Source organism: Nicotiana sylvestris, chromosome 1 (assembly GCF_000393655.2).
Source record: "Nicotiana sylvestris chromosome 1, ASM39365v2, whole genome shotgun sequence".
Taxonomy (NCBI): Eukaryota; Viridiplantae; Streptophyta; class Magnoliopsida; order Solanales; family Solanaceae; genus Nicotiana; species Nicotiana sylvestris.
In genome coordinates this window covers 7,648,730-7,671,851 of record NC_091057.1, presented here as the reverse complement: position 1 = coordinate 7,671,851, position 23,122 = coordinate 7,648,730, and positions in this window count along the sequence as shown.

Here is a 23,122-nt window from a genome sequence, read left to right as displayed (position 1 = left end):
ACGACCACAATTAAAATAGTTAGGTGGGGAATCCGGGTTGGGCCAGTTTAATTTGTTGGGGGTCGGGTTAAAATTGAAATTGGGTTGGGGAAATTGGGCTTAATTTGGGGTCAAATTGAAGACCAACTTGGGGCTAAAATTTAAATAGCCACTTTTCCCTTTTTAATTTGTAAAAAAAAATAGTAATTAAATTTCTGAAAAACAATTGAAAGCCCTAAAATGATTTATAGTATATAATTAACAATTTTAAAATATAGGGCTTAATTTTATGAATATAAAATACAATTAAATCTTTAAAAGGCTAATATTACAATTATATGCAATTAGCTTTTTGAAAAATACTAAATAAAATTGTAAAAAAATGTAAAAATTACCTTATCCATATTTTGGCATAAGCATAAAGATACCATAAATGAATCATCAAAAATACTAATTTTGGAAATAATTATTGAGATTTGTGGATGAAAAGGAAAAAAATAAATCAATTTAAATCTTTAAAACTTATGGAAAAATAATAAAACATTTGGATATGCTTATATATATATATATATGCGATTTTAAAGATATTTTATATATTGACAATATATAAGGAAAAAATTGGGTATCAACAACTGCCCATCTTTACCGGGGAATGATTAAGGAGTTTCCGGGTAAAGAAATGATGGCCAATTTTGGCCGAGCGAAATGGTTTGAAGAAGATTTTAGGCCGCGCCCTGGATTTTGAGCTACCTACATATCCCTGGTTTTACAGGAATCAGGTCGTATGTAATTCATGATCCGTCGACGGATATGCCAATGGAGACTTTTCTAGAACGAACACAGTATCCAGGGCGGGGTGAGTGGACGACTTGTGGTAATGGTTAATGTTTGTTATGGTTGCGGGAACTGGAGCAGTATTGCTCTTATCGGGATTGCCGTTGCTCGCCGGTTCACCTGCAATGAAACAATACAGGCGTATTCTGTGCATAAATTTAAACATGATGCAAATTCCCGTCGGACCATGAATGTTTCCTTTGGACGATTAGGATGACGTCCTTAGACCATGACATCCTGGGCCATGGAACATATGATAAAGGATTCGCATGCCATGAAATGATGCTCTCGTGCTATGAGGATGGTGCATCCGAACCATGATGCCATTGAATAATGATATGTAAAAGATTGAAAGGGAACCTCAGGCCGTGACATGGTGTTCTTGGGCTATGAAGATGGTGCCTCCAAACGATGGCGCCTTCGGATGAGTTGGCGATATTTCAGCCCATGAAGGATGCAGTAGCATGATGCGGACAAGACAGAGCTTAGTCTTGCGATTTTAAGGGTAGAGCTTAGCCCGTAAGGAAAGAGAAATAAATAGTGCTTGGGATAGTGCTTAGTTTTGAAGAAGACGGGAGGTAGAGCTTAGCCTCGGAAGGCAAAATGATAGCCTTATGCGAGATGCAAATGCAGAGAGAGGTATAGCTTAACCTCGGAAGGCAGAACGGTAGCCTTATGCGGATTGGAAGGCAAAATAATACAGAAATGCAAATGCAGATGGAGACAACGTTTAGTCTCGAAAGGCAGAAAGGTAGCTTTATGCAGAAATGCAGATGGGGACAACGTTTAGTCTCGGAAGGTAGAAAGGTAGCCTTATATAGAAATGCAGATGGAGACAGTGTTTAGTCTCGGAAGGCAGAAAGATAGCCTTATGCAGAAATGCAGATGGAGACAACGTTTAGTCTCGGAAGGTAGAAAGGTAGCCTTATGCAGAAATGCAGATGGAGACAGCCTTTAGTCTCAGAAGGCAGAAATGTATCCTTATGCAGAATACAGATGGAGAGATCGTTTAGTCTCAGAAGGCAGAAAGGTAGCCTTATGTAGAAATGCAGATGGGGGCAACGTTTAGTCTCGGAAGGCAGAAAGGTAGCCGTATGTAGAAATGCAGATGGAGATAGTGTTTAGTAGCAGAAGGCAGAAAGGTAGCCTTATGCAGAATGCAGATTGAGACATCGTTTAGTCTCGAAAGACAGAAAGGTAGCCTTATGCAAAATGAAATAAGGAATGATAGTAGAGTTTTCTTAGCATGTAGTAGATTGAGAGCATTGTGTCGGATGAAAAATCACTGGTGTGTACAGATAGCAAATGTTGGTAAGTGCAACGGTTCTGTTTTTTCCATGGGTGTATTGTATGTTTGATGATTTTGCAATCCTAGTGCCTGCATCCAAAGAAAAATCGTGAGTTTTGTAAGGGGGGAGGTTAGTTCGTATCCCCGCTGGCTTTGCTCGGCCTGCTCAACTTTGATCTGATGATATTGTACATATCATTGGGGTAGCGTTGCTAAACAAAGCAGTTTCGATAATAAACATGCATGATTTTGTAAAAATATGATATAAGTATATAATTAAGAATAACTTTTTAGATAAACCAACGACTGTGATGTGGTTCGAGACATTGCAACCTCTCTTGCTACGTAATTATAAGGGTCCTCCTCAAAATTTTGCCCAAGTTTAATGGGCCGATGCTTCTGACTATTGATTGAGACGATCGGCTGAAATTACATCGGAATTTTGAGGGTCATCCTAAAAATTCTGCCCTAGTTTCCAATTGCGGGGGGGGGGGAATTTTTATATTAAATTGTGACTGAACCCATAAGGCTGCCTACGTATCCCCTCTTAAATAAGAATTAGGTCAGGCGTAGTTCAAATTATATCATATAAGGAAAGCATAAATATTACACATAGTAACGCTTGACTGCATCTGAATTGATCGGCTTCGGCCAAATTTCTTCGTCCATTTCTGCAAGTATGAGGGCTCCTCCTGTCATAACCCGGTGAACCATGTATGGACCCTGCCAGTTGGGAGAGAACTTTCCCTTGGCTTCATCTTGATGCAGAAAAATTTTCTTCAACACCAGCTGCCCCGGTGTGAATTGTCTTGGTTTTGATTTTTTTGTTGAAGGCTCTGGACATTCTGTTCTGATAGAGTTGACCATGGGAAACTGCATTCATTTTTTTCCGTCTATAAGGTCTAGTTGCTCATAACTAATTTTTGCCCATTAAGTGTCATCGAGCTCAGCTTCTTGTATGATCCGTAGGGAAGGAATTTCTACCTCAGCGGGAATAACAACCTCTGTACCATAAACCAACATATATGGGGTTGCCCTGGTTGATGTGCGGACTATGGTATGATACCCTAGAAGAGCAAATGATAACTTCTCCTTCCACTATCTGTGATTCTCTATCATGTTCCTCATCTTTCCAGATCTGATGATAACTACCGAAGCAATCTACGAATGACTGTAGTTCATATTGTCAATCAGGATATGTATATTTGGAAAAGGGAAATCGTCTTTTGGACTGGCTCGGTTGAGATCCGGTTAGTCGACACAGACTATGACCTTCCCGTCCTTCTTTGGCACTGGCACTATATTGGCTAACCATGTCGGGTATTCTACTAACCTGAGAACCTTAGCTTTGACCTGCTTGGTGACTTCTTCCTTGATTTTCAAACTCATATCAGGCTTGAACCCTCTAAGCTTTTACTTTACCGGCGGACATATCAGATCAGTTTGCAGTTTGTGAGCCACAATAGATGTACTCAGACCAGTCATGTCATCATACGACTAGGCGAATATGTCCTCATATTCCTTTAGAAATTATGTGTATTCTTTATTTTCTGATGGCGATAGGTGAATGCTGATTTGTGTTTCATTGATGTTTTTTGCATCTCCCATGTTAACAGTTTGGGCCTCGTCCAGGTTGGACTTATGTCTATTTTCAAAATTCTCAACTTATCTAATAATCTCATTAGGTATGTCACCTTCCTCTGAATCTATGTACGTTTGTTGCATTGTCTCATTACATATCACAGTCATTGGTTCATCAAGGTAAGTAATAGTAATGTTGTATAAGTAAAGTAATGAGAGAAAACGATAATTAGTTTTGATTTATAAGAAAAGTCAAAATGCTTTGATAAATTGCATAGCTGTTCTAAAAATTGAAGATCTTATTGCGGGAATTGAAAATGCAAAAAGAAAATCATTTAGTAAGCAAAACAGTGAATGATGCTTGTTTTAGCCTTGCTACCCCGAGGCTCGTCGGGCTCTGGTTGTCCTGATGGTTCAACTGTTGAGGCGTGCCCCTTTGCTCGTAGCCTGTATGGAAGAGCCTTCCTTCCACTCCTCCTGGAGAATAACACAACAGTCCATATTATTGTCTTCTAGGAATAAATTCTTCACTGCTGCAAGTGCTTCTTCTTCGTCTGACCCATAAACAATGTCAGCCTGTTGGAAAGTCTGCTCCAGACGCGGTATTGGCTGCTCTAGCGGATAATAAGGACCACACAATGGTGGTTATCAGTTGTTGAATTCTTCCTAGGTGTAATCATATCCCAAACCGAAGGTAGTGCCATGCTTCTTGAGTTTTATGGGCTTAGCGATTCCTTGGAGGTTCTTGTCAAGCCCCTTGCCAGGTTCGTACCCACTCCAATTTAGTATATTCTCGATTTCATTATCCCACCATTTGTCTTTATTGATAGTATTGACCCGTTCAATGTGGTGGTAAGTCTCTCTACCCAGCTTCCTTCTTCCCTCGATTGCCGGAATGGTCTAGCGATTGTAATTAGGGTTGCTACCGTTGCCGTGAATGATCACTTCCTGGTGAATCCATTCGAATTTTACTACCTGATGCAGCGTTGATGGTACTGCATCAGTAGCATGAATCCATGGTCATCCCAGCAGTAAATTGTAAGATGCTGGCACAGCTATCACCTGGAAATCGACATCGAACGATGTTGGTCCCATCTGCAAGCATAGGATAATCTCCCAAATGGTGGACCTCTGAGAACTATCGATGGCTTTGACATTGATTGCTCCATCTTTTATCCTGTGTAGTCCTTTGCCCAACTTCTTGAGTGTTACCAATGGACAAATGTTGAGAATGGAACCTCCATCGATCAGGATTCTGGTAATGAAATAGTCCTCGCATTGCACGGTGATGTGCAATGCCTTGTTGTGCCCTATACCGTCAGGTGGCGGCTTGTCCTTATGAAAGGTGATCTTATGGCTCTCCAACACCTGTCCTACCATGTTATCAATTTCCCCGCCAGTGATGTTACTTGGTACATATACTTCACTCAGCACACTTAATAGAGCATTATTGTGTGCCTCAGAATTTTGTAGCAAAGCAAGAATGGAGATTTGTGTTGGTGTTTTGTTCAACTAGTCGATGACTGGGCATTCTTTGGCCTGTATCTTTCTCCAAAGATCGTCTGGACCTGTCTCAATGAGGGGTGGCCGATTGGAGGCTTGCTTGCTTGACTCAGCTAGATGTTCAAGGGTATAGACTCTACCAGTTCTTGGCATACCTTGTGCTGCAATAGTCTCTTCAAACCTAACCTTGCATTTTCTCCTTGCCTCGGCTGTATAATCCTAGGGTACAGCCTTTGTATGGAATGGTGTCATGGTCAACATCGCCACTAGGATCAACGTGACTATCCTTAACCTGAACGGAGTGTGTGCCTTGGGTGGCAGAACTGCAAGCTGAAATGGTGCAAAGGCATTTGTTGGAGACATGAACTCGACCTCAATTGGGGCTGGTGTCTTTGCAGATAACGCTGCTTCAAACTCAAGTGGCATAGACATATTCCCTTAGCACCATCAGAAGGTTGAATCTGAACTATGATTGGATTGAGAGTAACTATTGGTCTCTTTGGGTCATCACCTTCTACGATAAACTCAATTGACCCCTCGGGATCCCAATCATCCTCTATTTCAATCATGTGGATACCTCCACCTTTATGGTCTGGCAGAGGGTTGTTGAAAATATTTTGTATGTGTTCCTTTGCCATAATAATCTTGTTATCAATTAAAGACTGGATCTTTTCTTTCAAGGAACGACATTCGTCGATGGTGTACCCTTTCATGTCGGAGTGGTATGCATAAGATTTGTTTCGGTTAACCCACTAAGAAGGGTTCTCAGGGGTTGCAGCACGGGTGGGGGTGACATAACCAACAACTTTGAGTCTCTCATACAAATGGTCAATAGGTTCAGCAATGGTTGTATATTATTTTGGGGGTTTGCGATCAAATTAGGTCGAGGACTAGGGAAGTTTTGGCGTGTAGGAGGTGATTGATAGTGGGATGGTTGAGCATTATAGGTTTGTTAGACATGAGCGGATTGGGAGTATCTGGGTGAAGTAGGTTGATATGTGGGAGGTGGAGGTGACTGATAAGTCGGTAGAGTTTCGTATGAGGGTAAAGGTGCTTGGTAATTTGGGGTTGGCTGATATGTGAGTGAAGGTATTGGGTAAGTTTGGTATTTGAGGGGAGACTTGGTCCTTTATGCAACCATCACGGCCCCTGTGTCCCTTTTCTTGGAGATACCACCAGATTGTAAGGCCTTATTTGTAGCTTGCAAGGCCTCAAAATTTGTAACTATACCGCTTTTGATACCCTCTTGAATTCTCTCACCCAGTTTGATAATGTCAGAGAATTTGTGGTTCTTAATCATCATCATTCGTTCATAATACTACGGGTCTTGAGCCCGGAAAAATAATTTGTTCATATGTTCCTCCTCTAAGACAGGTTTGACCTTAGCAGCTTCAGACCTCCAGTGAGTAGCATACTCGCGAAACGTCTCTGTGGGATTTTTCTTTAGATTCTGAATATACAACACGTCTGGTGCATTCTCTGTATTAAACCTGAATCTATCTATAAAGTCGGATGCCATGCCTAGCCATTTTGACCACTTTTTGGGATCTTGGCTGATGTACCAAGATAACGTATCTCCTTTCAAACTCATGCACAGATTCATGCGGATTCTCTCGTCTTTCACAACTCCAGCCAGCTTGTCACAGTATGTTCTCAGATAGACCCTTGGATCACTCGTACCATCAAACATTTCGAACTTAAGAGGTTTATACCCCTCGGGCAGTTCGACATCAGGCTGTATGTAAAGATCTTCATAGTTGAGCCCCTCGATTACTTTACTTCCTTTAACACCCTGAATCCGGCTAATCAATTTCTTATGCTTCTCAGCCAGGTTCTTTATAAGCAGATCCTTTTCATCAGACTCAGGTGTGCTTGATATAGTTTGGGTGAAGTGTGGCATGGTCTCCACGTAGATAGGAGTGCTACGGTGGGTGTGAATTGGTCGTTTGGGGAGTTTTGGGGTTCTAGGATGAGTAGTGGAGTATTGTTTGGGATATGGCAGGTGTTGCATTTGGGTCTCTGGTGGAACAATGTGATGGTGAGGAGCAGTATGATTCTATTGCTTTGGGATACTTTAAGGAGGTGTAGGGTTTTGAGTGTTGGGGAAATTGATATCTGGGGTGATGATCGAGCTCTTCCTAGAATTTCAACAGTTTCTGTTCAAGTTGGGATACATTCTCCTTAGGAACCTGAGTACCATGGCCATTAGTGGCCTCTACCCATTCAGTTAGATTCTCCTTTCTGACATTGTTCAAATCTTCCATCTTGCTTTTGTTCTTGTTTTTGACAAGACTAAGAGGAGGAGTGGGTGGAGGCCCCCTGGATCTCAAGGAATAAGATGATGATGTTAGAGTGCATGAAATAACCTTTGGCGAGGGGAATAATAAAACAAAAAGTAAAAACAAAAAGGTAACAAAATTAGTGAGGATCATAAAAAGTATTGCAATATTTAAACACATAGTGCGGGAATGTAAATCGTGTCCTAATTAGGGGACCTCTTTCTGCCTGAGGTAGGCCTAGCCACGAGTTGATTTGGGAGAACTGAGAATGCTAAATGCCTCATTTTATTAATAAAAATTAAGATGAATCTCATATTGTCACTAAATAAACAGGAAATAAAAAGTCACTAATGGCCATTGGCCATATCACATTTATAAAGCGAAAAGATAAACTACTATCTACTTGGTCCCGGAAGGACCTTCCCCAGATTCGGCATCCTTGGCTCCGTCGAACAACTTCCTCAACTCGCAGAGTCCCAGCAATAGGTATGCTCTAGCTAGGTGTTCGCCTTCGGTCCCTTCAACATTTCGACAATCTTCGACCCTTTTGAGAAATTTTCTCTCCAGTTCCACTATGCCTCTAGGAGAGATGGTAGATTTACCAGATATTTTCGGATGAGAGTTTGGTCACTTTGTGCCTCATATATCTGCAAGACAAATAAGGTTAGTCCCTTACTCCCACCAGACTCGACTATTTAATACCAACAATTAGCATGAAGCATTTAGTTATCCAAATAAATGCGCAGAACATGGTAATGTCCGTTTGGGTTTAGAGAAACCCAGTGGACATTGGACAAGGCTATCTTAAAGGATCATTATGTGGACAACATAACTAATCCAGCTAGGTTTGACCATGATGCATGTACAATTTGAACAGAGTACAGTTTTTATGGGGTTTTAGACTGGTTCCCTTGAGTGGACAACTCAAGGGGTAAGGAACAGAACTATCGTCTGCACCACTAATCGACTAGTTTTACTACAAATATGCCTTTCCGAATTTAGGGGGTAATAATAGAGGAAGAGCGCAACCACTCATTATAAGCGTTGCTATAGTATTTGTTTGGCACAAGTGGAGTATGATGTTGAGCATGATTATGCAATAATAATAATAATAATAAAACATGTTGACATGTATTTTCACGTTAAAAAAGCGATCAATACAACAGTTTTATAATTTAAAGCGGCAATAAAGGAAAGAAACAAGGAAGGCATGTCAGTTTTGCATTTAAAAAGAAATTAAATGCTTAAAGAAACTTAATCAAGTAATTGCACATAAGGGAGGTACAAATTCACAAGAACAGTCTGAAATGGTAAAACCCTAAATATCCCCAGCAGAGTCGCCATGCTGTCGCGCCTCCTTTTTCCCCCATTTTCCGTTAGGAGAGGAGTTTTCGGGTTTTGACATTCATGGGGTGTAATGACTCATTTCCTTCTTTAGGGAATTGGTTATTTGAAGAGTTGCTACCTAATGATTTTAGGAGCATTAGGACACCTATATGGTTTATTTACAACTAGGTTTGACTACCAGAGATTGGGTAAGGGCTTGAAATTATCCTAAGGGGAAGGTGTTAGGCACCCCTCAGGATCCACTAGTGTGATTCTCGGCCAAATAATTTTTGTGAATTTATGCAATTAGCAAGTAAACAAATAAAGGCTCAAGTAAGAGGGGATTTAAGTTAAACACACAAACGTTTGAAAGCAATTATTGAAAGGCAATGTTTGAAAGAGTTATAAGCTAGACATGTTTGGTGGAAAAATAAAGGGGGGGGGGGTTCCTAGGTTTGTTTATAATATGGATCACCTCAATGCAATACCCGGTATGACACTACTCAAAAGAGGGGATACACGTGGTATTAGCGCACTGGTCATCATATCCATATTTACCCTTCCCACCCCGTTAAGGTATTAAAGCGCGGATTAGTCTCGACCTCTATTGCATGCTATTACCCATCCCATTCCTATCAGTCTTAGAGGAATTTAGGACTACTATTCCTATAAGAGGGAAGATTTTAGGCTGACTCTTAGGTTTAAAGGTAAAAAGACTAAGGCGACATGCAAAAATGCGTATGACTACATTTAGAGGGAAACATATAAGCAATTACAAGGCTCATGTATACCTCTGCAAATAGTTCATATAAACAACATGACTTAAACACAGTTAAGGTCTAAATTTTAAAATCCTAAAGCAGGGAGTTTGAGTCAGAACCAGATTCATTATATAACTTAGAAAAGAAGTCCAAATCAGGCCTGCCCGTTGGTTGTAGCAGTTGGTAGTTAACAAAGGTAGTTCCAGTTTTTATTTAAATAGTTACCTAATGCTTGCCCAAGTGTGGTAGTGATGTCCTATGAGCATGATATCTATTACTGATTGGGAGTATAGTAAAATAGTAAACAATTTTAAACAAGCGATTTGGATCCTATAGGCATGCTTTCTAACCGTATTAATTTAAGAGAGAGCAGGTTATTTAAACTGATTCAGAACAAATGAGTATCATAAGCTGCTGAGGTTCTCTCAAGGTCTCTTAACAACTTGCATAATAACCCGGATTTTACCCCCTTTGCTATGCATGATAAGGTTCCAAAAGTTAATATTTTAGCCTATGCAGATGATATTGTAATTTTTTGTAGTGGTACTTTTAATCTATTAATCTTCTAATAAAACAATTGGCAATTATGAGGATAGCTCTGGTCAACTAGTTAATAGAGACAAAAGTTTTTTCCTTACTGCTCCCAAGACTTCTGCAAATAGGATTAATAGAATTAGATAGCGCTCTAGCTTTATGGATAAGAATTTTCTTCTAAACTACCTTGGTTGTCCTCTCTATGTGGGTAGAAAAAGAGCTGAATATTTTGACATCTTGCTTAGTAAAATTGTGAAAATGCTTAATGGATGGCAAGGCAAACTACTGTCATATGGTGGTAAGACGGTGTTGATCAAAGTCTCCTTCAATCCTTGCCTATTTATACTCTTTCTGCTATGTACCCCCCTTCCCCAACCCCCCCAAAGCTACTTTTAAACTTGTTGAAAAGTACTTTGCTAACCTTTTTTGGGGTAACTCAAGTGAGCACAAGAGGTACCATTGGAGCTCCTGGAACACCCTCTTCTTTCCTACGGAGAAAGGGGAATTGGAGTTCGAAAAATGGAAGATATCAGTGATATACTTGCTATGAAGAGATGGTGGAGGATTAGGTCCACATCACCTCTCTAGGAAACATATGTTAGGCATAAATATTGTATTATATCTCTCTTGGTTTCAAAACAATGGGCATAAGGGAACTTTCATGCATGGAAACATGTTCTTAAAGTTAGAAGCAGTGTAGAGAAACACATGATTTGGCAAATAAACTCAGGTTCATGCAGTTTTTGGTGGGAAAATTGGACCTTAAAAGGTCCCCTCGTAGGTTTAGTTAACAGAACCAGAAATAGCTACAACACTGAGGTATTTAAATTCATCATGGGAGGGAAGTGGGATGTTAATAAACAGAAAAATGTCCTTCTGGAGCACCTGGTTGACCATATCCTCAGCATAGACATTGGAACTCAAGACAAAGAGGATACGTTTTATTGGGACCTTACAGATTATGGTAGGTACTCTAACAAAACAACTTGGAATTTGGAAAGGCAATCTAGACCAAGGCAACATCACATTGGTAAAATTTGGAACAATTGCGTTCCTTTTAATATGTCTTTTCTAGTCTAGAGGCTTTTGAAAGGTAAACTCCCTTTTGATGAAGTTATTTCTAGGTTTAGGAGACAAATTATTTGTAGGTATAACTGCTCTGAGAACCCCTCCTATGAAAACATGCATCATGTATTTATAGAAGTACAAGCAGCCAGTTATGTTTGGAAACTTTTTGGCTCTCAAGTTGGTATTACCTATCACCCCCACCATATTAGAAACATGTTACATACCTGGTGGAATTCAAAAGCCTCTAATGATGTATATAAACTAGTTTTAACAATTACCCCTATTATTATATGTTGGGTGCTGTGGAAGGAAACTTGTGCTTGCAAGCATGAAGATCAGAAGAAATTCAACCTGTACAAATTGCAACAACAGACTGGTTGGAATGTGGAAGCTTCCATCAACAAGGCCTACCCAAATATCAATCTTAAGCTGCCTTGGAACAACCTACGTGACACTTTACTGAAGATGCAACCTAAACAAAGCTTCATTCTAGTCCAACGGCAAAAAGTAGAATTGGGCACTCTCAAATTAAACATTGATGGAAGCTTCAACACAAGGGATATGAGTGCTGGAGTGGGGGGGGGGGGTCTTATAAGGGACAATGGTGATCTGATAATGGCTTTCTCCTATCCATATAGCTGTATCAACCAAAATGTTGCCGAGGCCTATGATGCTCTCTTTGGAATGACTTGGTGTATTCAAAATGGGCACACATCTTTCACTTTGGAGATGGACTCATGTTTAGTCGTTGAAATGTTAAAAGGGGAAAAATAAATAAACTACAGGATGGTTAAGATCACTAAAAAGATAAATCGAATGAGGATCAAAGCAAACATTTGTCTCAACCACTATTATAGTGAAGCAAACCAACTAGTGAATTGCTTAGCAAAACTAGCTAACAAGGCTCACAATGGTGTTTTTTTCTTCTCCAGCCAACAGCTACCTAAGGCAGCGAAGGGCCCATTTCTTTTGGACAAAAATCAAGTTCCTAGTATAAGAACCAAATATGACAAAGCTAACTTTTTTGTAAGGTAGGATTTTTTTTTTTGGCTTTATGTTATGGCAAGTGAACTGTATTTGTCATCACCTTGCTTTTGTTTCGAAGGGTAACCTTTACCCTTGTATTGTAACATTGAAAACCATCTTTTGATTAATACAACACCCCCATCCAATAGGAAAGTTTATATAAAAAAAATTCTATCAATCCCCCACATATATCAAAAAGAATATTAAAAATATAGCGAAATACTAATTTTGGCTAGATTTTCATAAATGAGAGTAATGCGTCAAATTTGGGTGTCTCTTGGACTATGAACTAGACCTAGATACTATGAAATACGGTTATGAAAATATGATAGCGCCCCTAGGTGGATCAGTTTAATCATTTCAGATGTTCCCCGATAAGAACTGAGCCCCAGCGGCCGTGTTACATAAGAGCTCAAGTTATCAATGGCAGATCGTAGATCAATATTGAGGTGAGTCAACAAGGGATGGATAAAAGTTACGAAGTATGAGTTGAGATTAGGCCATCAGTCTTAAGGATAAGCAACGAGAGTAAACTGGAGTTGGTAGCAGACCTCAATAATGATAAATCAAAGTAAGAACTATGGTATAATATGGCCTACTTAGATGTGGAAAAGCTAATGACGCTCAGAGAGATAGCTTGACATAACATAGTATATGTTCACAAAATGAGGCCTAGAGATTAGCTAAAAGCTGGAGGAAAGAGGAGAGAAGAGTCGCATAGGCGCACATAATCGGAAGAAGCAGTACAAGCTGCATGATAGAAGATAGCAACAGTTACGAGATTGGAAGAATTCCGACTATAAGTCATGGTGTTAGAAAGAGGCCTAAAGGGGGGAAATGCCCTGACCTTTGGAATAATTCACAGAACAGTTGCCTAGATGGCAAGGAGAGTACTAAAATATTCGGAAGGCATAAGTCATGAAAATCATAAGTGCATCAGTCAACATTCGAGGACAAATGTTCCAAAGGGGGAATGTTGTTACACCTCATATTTTTGTGCGTGAAAGTATGCCATAAATAAATTTATGGAAGCTCGAAAATGAGATGTCATATCCCGTATTTTCGTATGTTAACATTTCGTCGTAAGTTAACCGACGTATGTTCGGGAATGATATTATTTTGAGATTATAAGCATTATGCTATTTCAAACAAGTGATGAGTAAATTCATGAAAGTGAGAGGGTAAGCAAATCGAAAAAAATGAATTTCTTAAAAGTTTGTCATTTTGGGATAAAATGTGGCCCGAGCTAAAATACCCAATATTTATGGACTAGTACCCTACAAGGTACCACATGACCATGATAGTAAGGTGTATAAGGTGTGTTAAAAAGGAGTAGTATTCTAAGTAGTAGTGGCAAACGGGTGGGTTGGGTCGGATATGGTTCATGTCGAAAACGGGTAATGAAAAAATGGATCAATTATCCGACCTGACCCATATTTAATACGGATAAAATATGGATTAACCGGCGGATAATATGAGTTACCCATATTATCCATGACTTCTTGTATATGATCACTTTTGGGAGAATTCTTAGTCTCCCTAATTTGAGGAACCCCAAATTTGAGGCTTTACAAATGTAAAAGTTAGACCCATTGGTTATCCATTTTCTAAATGGATAATATAGTTCTTATCCATATTTGACTCGTTTTTAAAAAGTTCTTTATTCAACCTTTTTTTAGTGGATAATATGAGTGGTTAACTGTTTTCTTTTAACCATTTTGCCCCCTAATTCTAAGTAATTTGAGATAATTATTAATTATGTTGGTAATTGATTAATTATTAGTTTAATGGAAGATTAACCATGTAATTAAGGATTTGTGGATAAATAATAAGTGGGGAAAAGGCCCCCACGTGGAAGCCCATAAAATGGTTAACAAAGCCACCAAGTGACTCATATGATATGAAGAAAGGTGTCACATTATTAAAGCACATACAAAGATTACATTCTCCTTCTAATATTCTTTAGCCTTCCAAGGATTTACATTCCCTTTATAATATTATTTAGTCTTCTAAGGATTTACCAAATGACCAAAAGAATAGTGTTAGATTTTTTTGGGTTCATGAATTTGGTTGTTCCTTTCGGTTTAAACTTCATGATTATTTGTTTATGGTCATTCATTTTTGTTTAAGCTACATAAAATATTCTTAGCATGAGTTCTTGCTATTCATTTGAGGCTTCCTTCTTCACTGAATTTTTCCTTAAGTGCTATTGCACATTTAGCCTCCCCAAAAAAAATGATCGGATTTTCATCATGAAATTTGTCACAATTATCGTGTGCTAGAAGGGTTGTCTAGAGAACCGGCTCAGGTATGTTAAGGCTATCCCTTCTTTCTTTTTGGCATGATCCAAGTTATACACAAGGGAAACGAGAAAATGCACTACTTTTATAAATTACTTTATTCGTAGAAATGCTAGAGATGTGTATATTCTTATTGTCCCATGTGTCATATTATTCTATCATGTGTTCATGGGTCTTAGAATATGTAAGTTGGTAAAGTTTATTTCATAATATTAATTAGAGGCATCATGACCATATGGCGTTATATACACGTATATATATATATATATATATATATATATATATATATATATATATATATATATATATATATATATATATATATGCGATATGGGAAATGTTATGGCGTTATGTACGCACCTCCACCTGATCAGCTGATATACGTTGATGATTTTGCCTATAGTGGTCAAGATGATATGATGAGATGCCCTTGGAGGCTTGATAATGTTATGAACACATGTAACTATGCACGTCATGACATTCATACTCATATGCATGACACTATATGTATTTCATGATTTACAGAGTTATCCATACTTACAAGTTGAATCATTTACTCCATGTTTCTTCCACGTCTTTTATAAACTTATTTATGTGCCTTACTGTAACGAGTCGACCGATCGCTTTGAGCTTTTGCACTTTGCTCGCCAGTTTTCGGTCATGACTAGCCCCGTATGGTGTATTGTGACTTATGTAAATCGTCGTTTTGGTTTTCCGGGTAATCAGAATGAATTTGGAAGAACAGTTCTCAGTTTGAAGATTAAATTCGAAAGGTTTGACCAATTTTGACTTGTTAGTAGATGACCTTGGATTGGAAGTTTTATGATTTGGTTAGCTCCGTTAGGTGAGTTGGGACTTAGGAGCGTGATCGGAATGTGTTTTGGAGGTTCGCAGAAGGTTTAGGGTTGAATTGGCAAAATTGGAATTTTGGCATTTTTTGGTTGATAGGCGAAATTTTGATATAAGGGTCGGAATGGAATTCCGGAAGTTAGAGTAGGTCTGTTGTGTCATTTGTGACATGTGTGCAAATTTTCAGGTCATTCGGACGAGGTTTCATAGGCTTTTTGATCGAAAACGAAATTTGGAAGTTATTGGGATTCTTAGGCTTGAATCCGATGTGATTTTAGTGTTTTAATGTGGTTTTGAGCATTCCAAAGGTTGGTACAAGTTTGAATGAAGCTATGGGATATGTTGGCATGTTTGGTTAAGGTCTCGAGGGCCTCTTGTGAGTTTCGGATGGTTAAACGGATCAATTTTGGACATTGGACTTGGAAATTTTTGCTGCAGACGATTTGTTCTTCGCGTTTGCGGTCAAGGACACGTGTTCACGAAGGGTGTTTCAGATGGACCGAGGGTCTGATTGTGAGGTATATATATATATATATATCAGGCTGCATGCTGCAATGATACTGAGATGGATCGGGCTGCACACTGCAACGATATATATGTTGGATCGGGCTGCGCGCCACAGCAATATAGTGCTTGGGCTTTAGGAGCCCCTCCGGAATCTGTACACCCCCAGTGAGCGCAATTGACTATATATATGGATCGGGCTGCACACCGCAGCGATATATGGATCGGGCTGCATGCTGCAACGGTTATTATATGGTACCTATTGAGCGTGAGTGTTGAGTGTGAGCACTGATTGGTAAGAGTTGAGTCATGAGTGACTGAGAGGCTTGCCCGAGGGGCTATATATACATGTGTACGAGTGATGCTTTGCATGAGGGGCCTGATTATGAACTTAGTAGTTTCACTCCTCCTTAAAGTGTTTCTATTGAAAATGTTGATTTAATTACTGTTTTCACTCATCGTTAGACCGAGCCTCTATTGAAAGTGTTAAATAAATGTTTTTAAACAACTTTCCTTTAAACTGAAGTTTTTACAAGGTATTCGGATTTGCCTTTGTTACTTCTGTCGTGCCCCCTTTTTTTACCCCTTTTTTCCGTTAGGAGAGGAGTTTCCGGTTTTTGACATTCATGTGGTGTAACGACTCATTTCCTTTTTTTTTTGGGAATTGGGTATTTGAAGAGTCGTCACCTAATGATTTAAGGAGAATTAGGACACCTATAGAGTTTATTTACAACTAGGTTTGATTACCAGAGATTGGGTAAGGGCTTGAAATTATCCTAAGGGGAAGGTGTTAGGCACTCCTCAGGATCCACTAGTGTGGTTCCCGGCTAGATGATTATTGTGAATTTGTGCATAGCAAGTAAACAAATAAAGGCTCAAGTAAGAGTGGATTTAAGTTAAACACACAAATGTTTGAAGCAATTATTGAAAGACAATGTTTGAAAGAGTTATAAGCTAGACATGTTTGGTAGAAAAATAAAGGGGGGTCCTAGGTTTGTTTATAATATGGATCAGCTCAATGCAATACCCAATATAACATCCCTCGTAAGAAGGGATACACCTGGTATTAGCACACCGGTCATCATATCCATATATGCCCTTCCCACCCCATTAAGGTATTAAATCGCGGATTAGTCTTGACCTTTATTGCATGTTATTACCCGTCCCATTCCTGTCAGTCCCGGAGGAATTTAGGACTACTATTCCTATAAGAGGGAGTATTTTAGACTGACTCTTAGGTTTAAAGGTAAAAAGGCTAAAGTGACATGTAAAAACATGTAAGACTGCATTTAGAGGGAAACATATATGCAATTACAAGGCTCATGTATATCTCCGCAAATAGTTCATATAAACAGCATGACTTAAACACAGTTAAGGTCTGAATTTTAAAATCCTAAAGCATGGAGTTTGAGTCAGAACCAGATTCATTATATAACTCAGAAAAGAAGTCCGAATCAGGCCTGCCTACTGGTTGTAGCAGTTGGTAGTTACCAAAGGCAGTTCCAGTTTTTATTTAAATAGTTACCTAAGGCTTGCCTAAGTGTGGTAGTGATGTCCTATGAGCATGATATCTATTACTGATTTGGAGTATAGTAAAATAGTAAACAATTTGAAACGAGCGATTGGATCCTATAGGCATGCTTTCTAACCGTATTAATTTAAGAGAGAGCAGGTTATTTAAACTGATTCAGAACAGATGAGTACGAGTTTAACTAATTTTTTAAACGAAACTGGTTTTAGGTCCTATAGGCATGATCTTTATTATAGCTGATCTTAATTCCTACAGACATAGTATCTAAGTATTAAAGGCTGATTTTAGTCCTATAGGCATGATATCTAATTTGTACATGATGTGGAGTAGGCAGGATTTATTTGATTAAAGTGAAGCTCCTATAGGCATGATTTCCGTTAAGATCATTTAGATCCTATAGACATGGTTTCTAATTATGTAAAAGCATGCAGAATTTTGTTAAACCAAAGCAAAACCTATAGGCATGCTCTCTAACAGATTATATCGAAAATACACCTATAGGCATGTTATCTACCTGTCACGACCCCAGTTCACCCTCCGTGAACTGTCGTGATGGAACCTAGTCTCTACTACTAGGTAAGTCTAACAAGTGCGGAAAATAAATGAAAACTTGCGGAAATATAAATTAAAAGCTAAGAATAACCAAACGGAAGAACAATATATAAAATGTCGCTCGGCATATACAACGCAACATCTCAAAATCCTACAACACTATCCCAAAACCCGGAAACTCACGATAACACAAGATGAGAGAAACACTACATAGTTCTAATCTCCGGAATGTTTACAAGAATAAAATTACGGAAGGCTAAATACTAAATGCAAGAATAGAGAGAGACTCCTCAGTCTGCGGACTCGGAAGATATACCTCGAAGTCCCGTATAATCGACTCGCCTCAAGAGTGGTAAAGGTACCTGGATTTGCATATGAAAAACATGCGCACAAAGGGCATGAGTACACCACAACGGTACTCAATAAGTGCCAAGCCTAACCTCGGTTTGGTAGTGATGAGGAAGGTCAGGGCCCTACTGAGGTTAATTAAAGCATAAGGGTTAGCAATGTGAAATAAAATAGTATAATTAAATGCAACAATAAGAAACAACATAGAATTGAAAGAACAACAACAACTAGAACAGAGACAAACAAATCACGGAAACAAATACAGCGCAACACATAGATAACAACGGGGCACCTTCCAAGAGACCATCCTGTAGTCCCAATTACAATTATCTAGCAGATCTCCCGGGATACCGTCCCGTAGTCCAACTATCAATGCACGGGGGATCTACCAAAATCCTGATTCGTAGTCCCAAATGTAAATACCCAATACTGGGGGAAACTACCGGGTGCATTCACGCAGATCCATATAACTGTGCTAGGGGATCTACCAGGAATCTAACCCGTAGTCCCAAAGTAAACAGACAAGGGAGAGCTACCGGAATACCATATCTGTAGTCCCAATGTAAAAACACAACAGCAGCAAGAAGATATTCAGAAATGGAAATATCATATCAAGGCATCAAGTAATTCTAGCCTAGCATGCTGCACGAAGTTCAGGTAAAGCATGTTGAACAAATAAGGCAATGAAATCAATTTGGCATGTTTTCCTAATCTAACAACAAGTTTAATAGCACAAGTATTGAAAGCAAGAAAAAGGAACATAGTAGTAAATACTTAATGAAAAATGGATTTCTCAATAATTTGCACAAGTACGCACTCGTCACCTCACGTACAGGGCATTTCAATTACCAAGTATACCAATCTTAAGGGGAAGGTCCCCCACACAAGGTTAGGCAATCCACTTACCTCGAACAAGTGCAAGTCAACCCGAAACCACGCTTTTGCCACGATTATCCCACTCCAAATGGCCCAAATTTATTCAATTAAATTGCATAATGTAAATAACACCTCAAGTAACTGATTCCAAAATTAAATTCTAAGCTAATATGCGAAATTAGGTAAAATGACAAAAATGCCACTCGGACCCACGTCTCGAAATCGATGACATTTATATTTTCGATATCCTCATACTCTCACGAGTCCATGCATAAAAAGAACACTATAATCGGAGTTCAATTGACCCCTCAAATACCCCTTTTCGTTTCTCTTAAACTCAAGCCCTAATTACCCATTTATCCCAAATTTTCCACCACTAATCAGGTATCTAATCACATAAAAAGGAGTTATGAATTCAAAAATGTTACCTCCAAGTGATTCCCCTTGAATCCCTCATCAACCCTCTTCAAAAATCTTCAAAGTCGCCTAACAATAGAGGAAACTAGGCTCAAATTCGCGAAATAACACTTTTTAAACATTCTGCCTAATTATTTTAATTCCTTCTTAGCGAACGCGGTCAAGGCCTCGCGTTCGTGAAGCACAAAAATTCGTAGACCAAAAGTTCTCTTATGCTAACACGACACTGCTCTCGCAAACGTGATGCTTCCACTGACCAACTCTTCACGAACGCATTACACCTCTCATGAACACGAAGAGAAATTCCACCTCGAACCCAGCTGACCACTTCCTTCTACGCGAACGCGATACCCTTCCCGCGAATGCGGTGGTTAAACATTACCACCTTTCGCGAACGCGGAGACTTCCTCGTGAATGTGAAGGCAAAATTCCATCAACCCCCCACTGACTCTTCGTGAACGCGAAAGGTAAAATCCCTCTGCAACAGCTGAACAAAAACCTACAACATTTTAACAACTTGAAACGATCTGTTGAGCATCCGAAACACACCCGAGGCCCCCGGGACCTCAACCAAAGGCATCAACATATCCAAAAACTTTATTCAAACTTGTACCAAACTTCAAAACACTTCAAAAAACATCAAAACAACAAAAACACATCAGATTCAAGCCTAAGAACTTCAAAATCCTCAAAATATGCTTTCGATCAAAAAGTCTATCAAACCTCATCCGAATGACCTAAAAGTTTTCACACACATCACATTAAACACTACCGAGCTACTCTATCTTCTGGAATTCCATTCCGACCCTCGGATCAAAATCTCACTATCGAATCGGAAACTTTAAAATTTCAACTTTCAGCATTTCAAGCCTAAATTAGCTACAGACCTCCAAAACACAATCTGAATATGCTCCTAACCCTAAAATCACCCAACGAAGATAACAGAGCCATCGTATTTCCATTCCGAGGCCGTCTTAACATTGTTTAGACTACGGTCAACTTTCCAACACTTAAGCTCTCATTTAGGGACTAAGTGTCCCAAAACTCTCCGAAACTTAAAACCGATCATCCCAGCAAATCAAAATAGTAGAAATAAACTTGAGGAAAGCATTTAATAGGGGATAGGGGTGTTAATTCTTAAGACGACTGCCCGGGTCGTCACACTACCCTTCTAATAGCTAAAGCATGCATAATCACTCCATCCCTTTTCACTAGCCAGCCCCAATATTGTTTACAAATTATTACAGCCCAAATGATTGAATTACAAAAGAAGTGTAGAAAAACAAAAATTACAACCAAAGGAAACATGATCTTGACTTCCTCTCTGAGTTATGTAATGAACCACTTCAGTACCAGAATTTTAAAGCCTTTCTAATACCTGGGTGCATCAAAGTTCCCTAAGGACCTCATGGAATCCCAGGCAGTGCTTACACCCAGGTTTGTATAACCAAACAGAAATGAGTGCAGTGTGGAAGGGTCAGCCCTTATGTGTCCAGGTTCAGAAGGAGCTCAAGGGACCCATGGCAAGGTTCACACAAGAGGGGCAGAACCTAGGTTCTAAGAATATAGTAGAAGTGCTGAACATAGCTGAAAAAGGGTTTGTTTAAATCTGGCATAGCAAGTCCATTTTGAAAGTGATCAGGAGCAGAAGTGTTTAAAATCAGTTGGGGTAATGAACAAAACAAAGAATCAGTAGTCACACAAAGGGGTCAATGGGTTTTGGGGATACACTGTATGAAGCATATGACCCCAGTAGGGGTTAGGTTTCGTCATGCACAGCAATAGCTGATGCCGGCATGCCAACAAACCAGCCAGAGAACACAAACACATAGAGGGGATATATGGGTTTGGGATTCATAAGTTAGCAAACACATAACAAGTGACTGACAGAGTACACATAGGAAAGCTTTAATTTAAAAGGGTAGGGAACATATTAAATCATGCTAGTAATGTAACTTGACTGTAGAAGTATAAGCAGGAGTAGACAAGAATGAAAGAAATTGGAGCTACTAAAAAAAGCATGTTATTGTTGAGGCATCAAAATTAACTAGGACATACCAGTAGAGAAGCAAAGTGCAGAAAGGAAAAGTAAGCAAGATTCCACAGTCTAGCCTTGACTTTCAGCCGGCTAGACAAAGCAGTAGCACAAGTAGTAGTAGAGAAAAGAGAGAGTTTGGAGTGTAAGTGTGTGTTATGAACTCAAATTGTTCATGTCTTTGGAAGAAGAGAGTGAGGGTATTTATAGTTTTGAAAATGAGTGGAAAAAAATAAGGTAATAAGTAAAGTCTTAACACAAACATGGAAATAACTACAATCAGAATCAATTAACACGAATGATTCCCTTTAATTAAGGAATCATTGCTTAACGGATACTGACATGTTTAATTAAGCCAAGAAATCAGCTTGAGACAAATTGATTATTGCCATATAAGGGTCAGTAAAAGCATGAAGTAAATAATCAAATCTATGTACAAAATATGCTTAGTTTGGGGGGGGGGGATTCAGCAAGATCAAACATCATAGTAAAGGAAAGGAGTCAATTAATTTTAAACCAATGAGTAAAAAATTAGGGTTTATAAGGGAACCCTTTACAATCAGTCATAAGATTGAGGGAGTCAGAATCAATTAGGAAAGGGTCATGATTATGCACCTCAACATATAAATAAAAAGGAATAAACAGGCATGCAAGGTCATATATGTTGACAAAAAGAAGCAACACAAACATGCAGTAGCAGTAGGGGTAAGCTAGGATTCAACAGTAAGAAAAATATTCGAAGCACAATAGTCAAGTGGGTCAAGTAGTCAAATAGAATCAACACTGAAGAAGAACATAGTAACAGGTAATAGAATAAAAAATAAGTAAAGGTCTCACAGTTGTAATAAGTGAGGAAAACCCCTTTTAAGAAATTAGGGCTTCGACAGTAGTCAAGTTTAAGATATGATAAGAACTCAAATCAGATAAGTCAAACAAGGAGAAGAGAGTCAGAAACAAAGAACTTAATCGAACAAGTACACATTTAAACAAACAGTTTCAGAACTCGGATGAGACCAAAGAGGAACTAGGGTTTTCAACATGCTAAATCAATTAGAAGGAAAGCATAACAAGTTGTTTGAACATAGTAAAATCGTAAAACAACACCAAAAGTCAGAGAAGAGATCTTTAAAAGAAGTTAAGAGAAACCCTAATCGTTGAAAAAAAATGAAGAGTCATTTGGAAAGAAAATTGAAGAACCTTCAGAAAAACACTTAAGAAGTCCATAGTAAGCACAAATCTAAGACAGATCTGAAAGAAAATCAAAAGATCTTAAAGCTAGGGTTTCAAAGAACCGAGAAAAGGTGAGAAACACCTTGAAAAGTTACCGATATAGCCGGAAAGGACAATGATCTGACTTGAACGCCCATGGCTAGCTGGAGAAAGACCAGAGATAAAGGTTGAGCAAGGACTGGACCAGATCTCTTTGAGGTCTGGCCATAAAATCACAAAAACAAACACCCAGGAGCCATAGAAGGCCGGTACACATCTCAAATGGCCATGAGAGGCCATGGATTAGGCAGGGGTTGAAGTG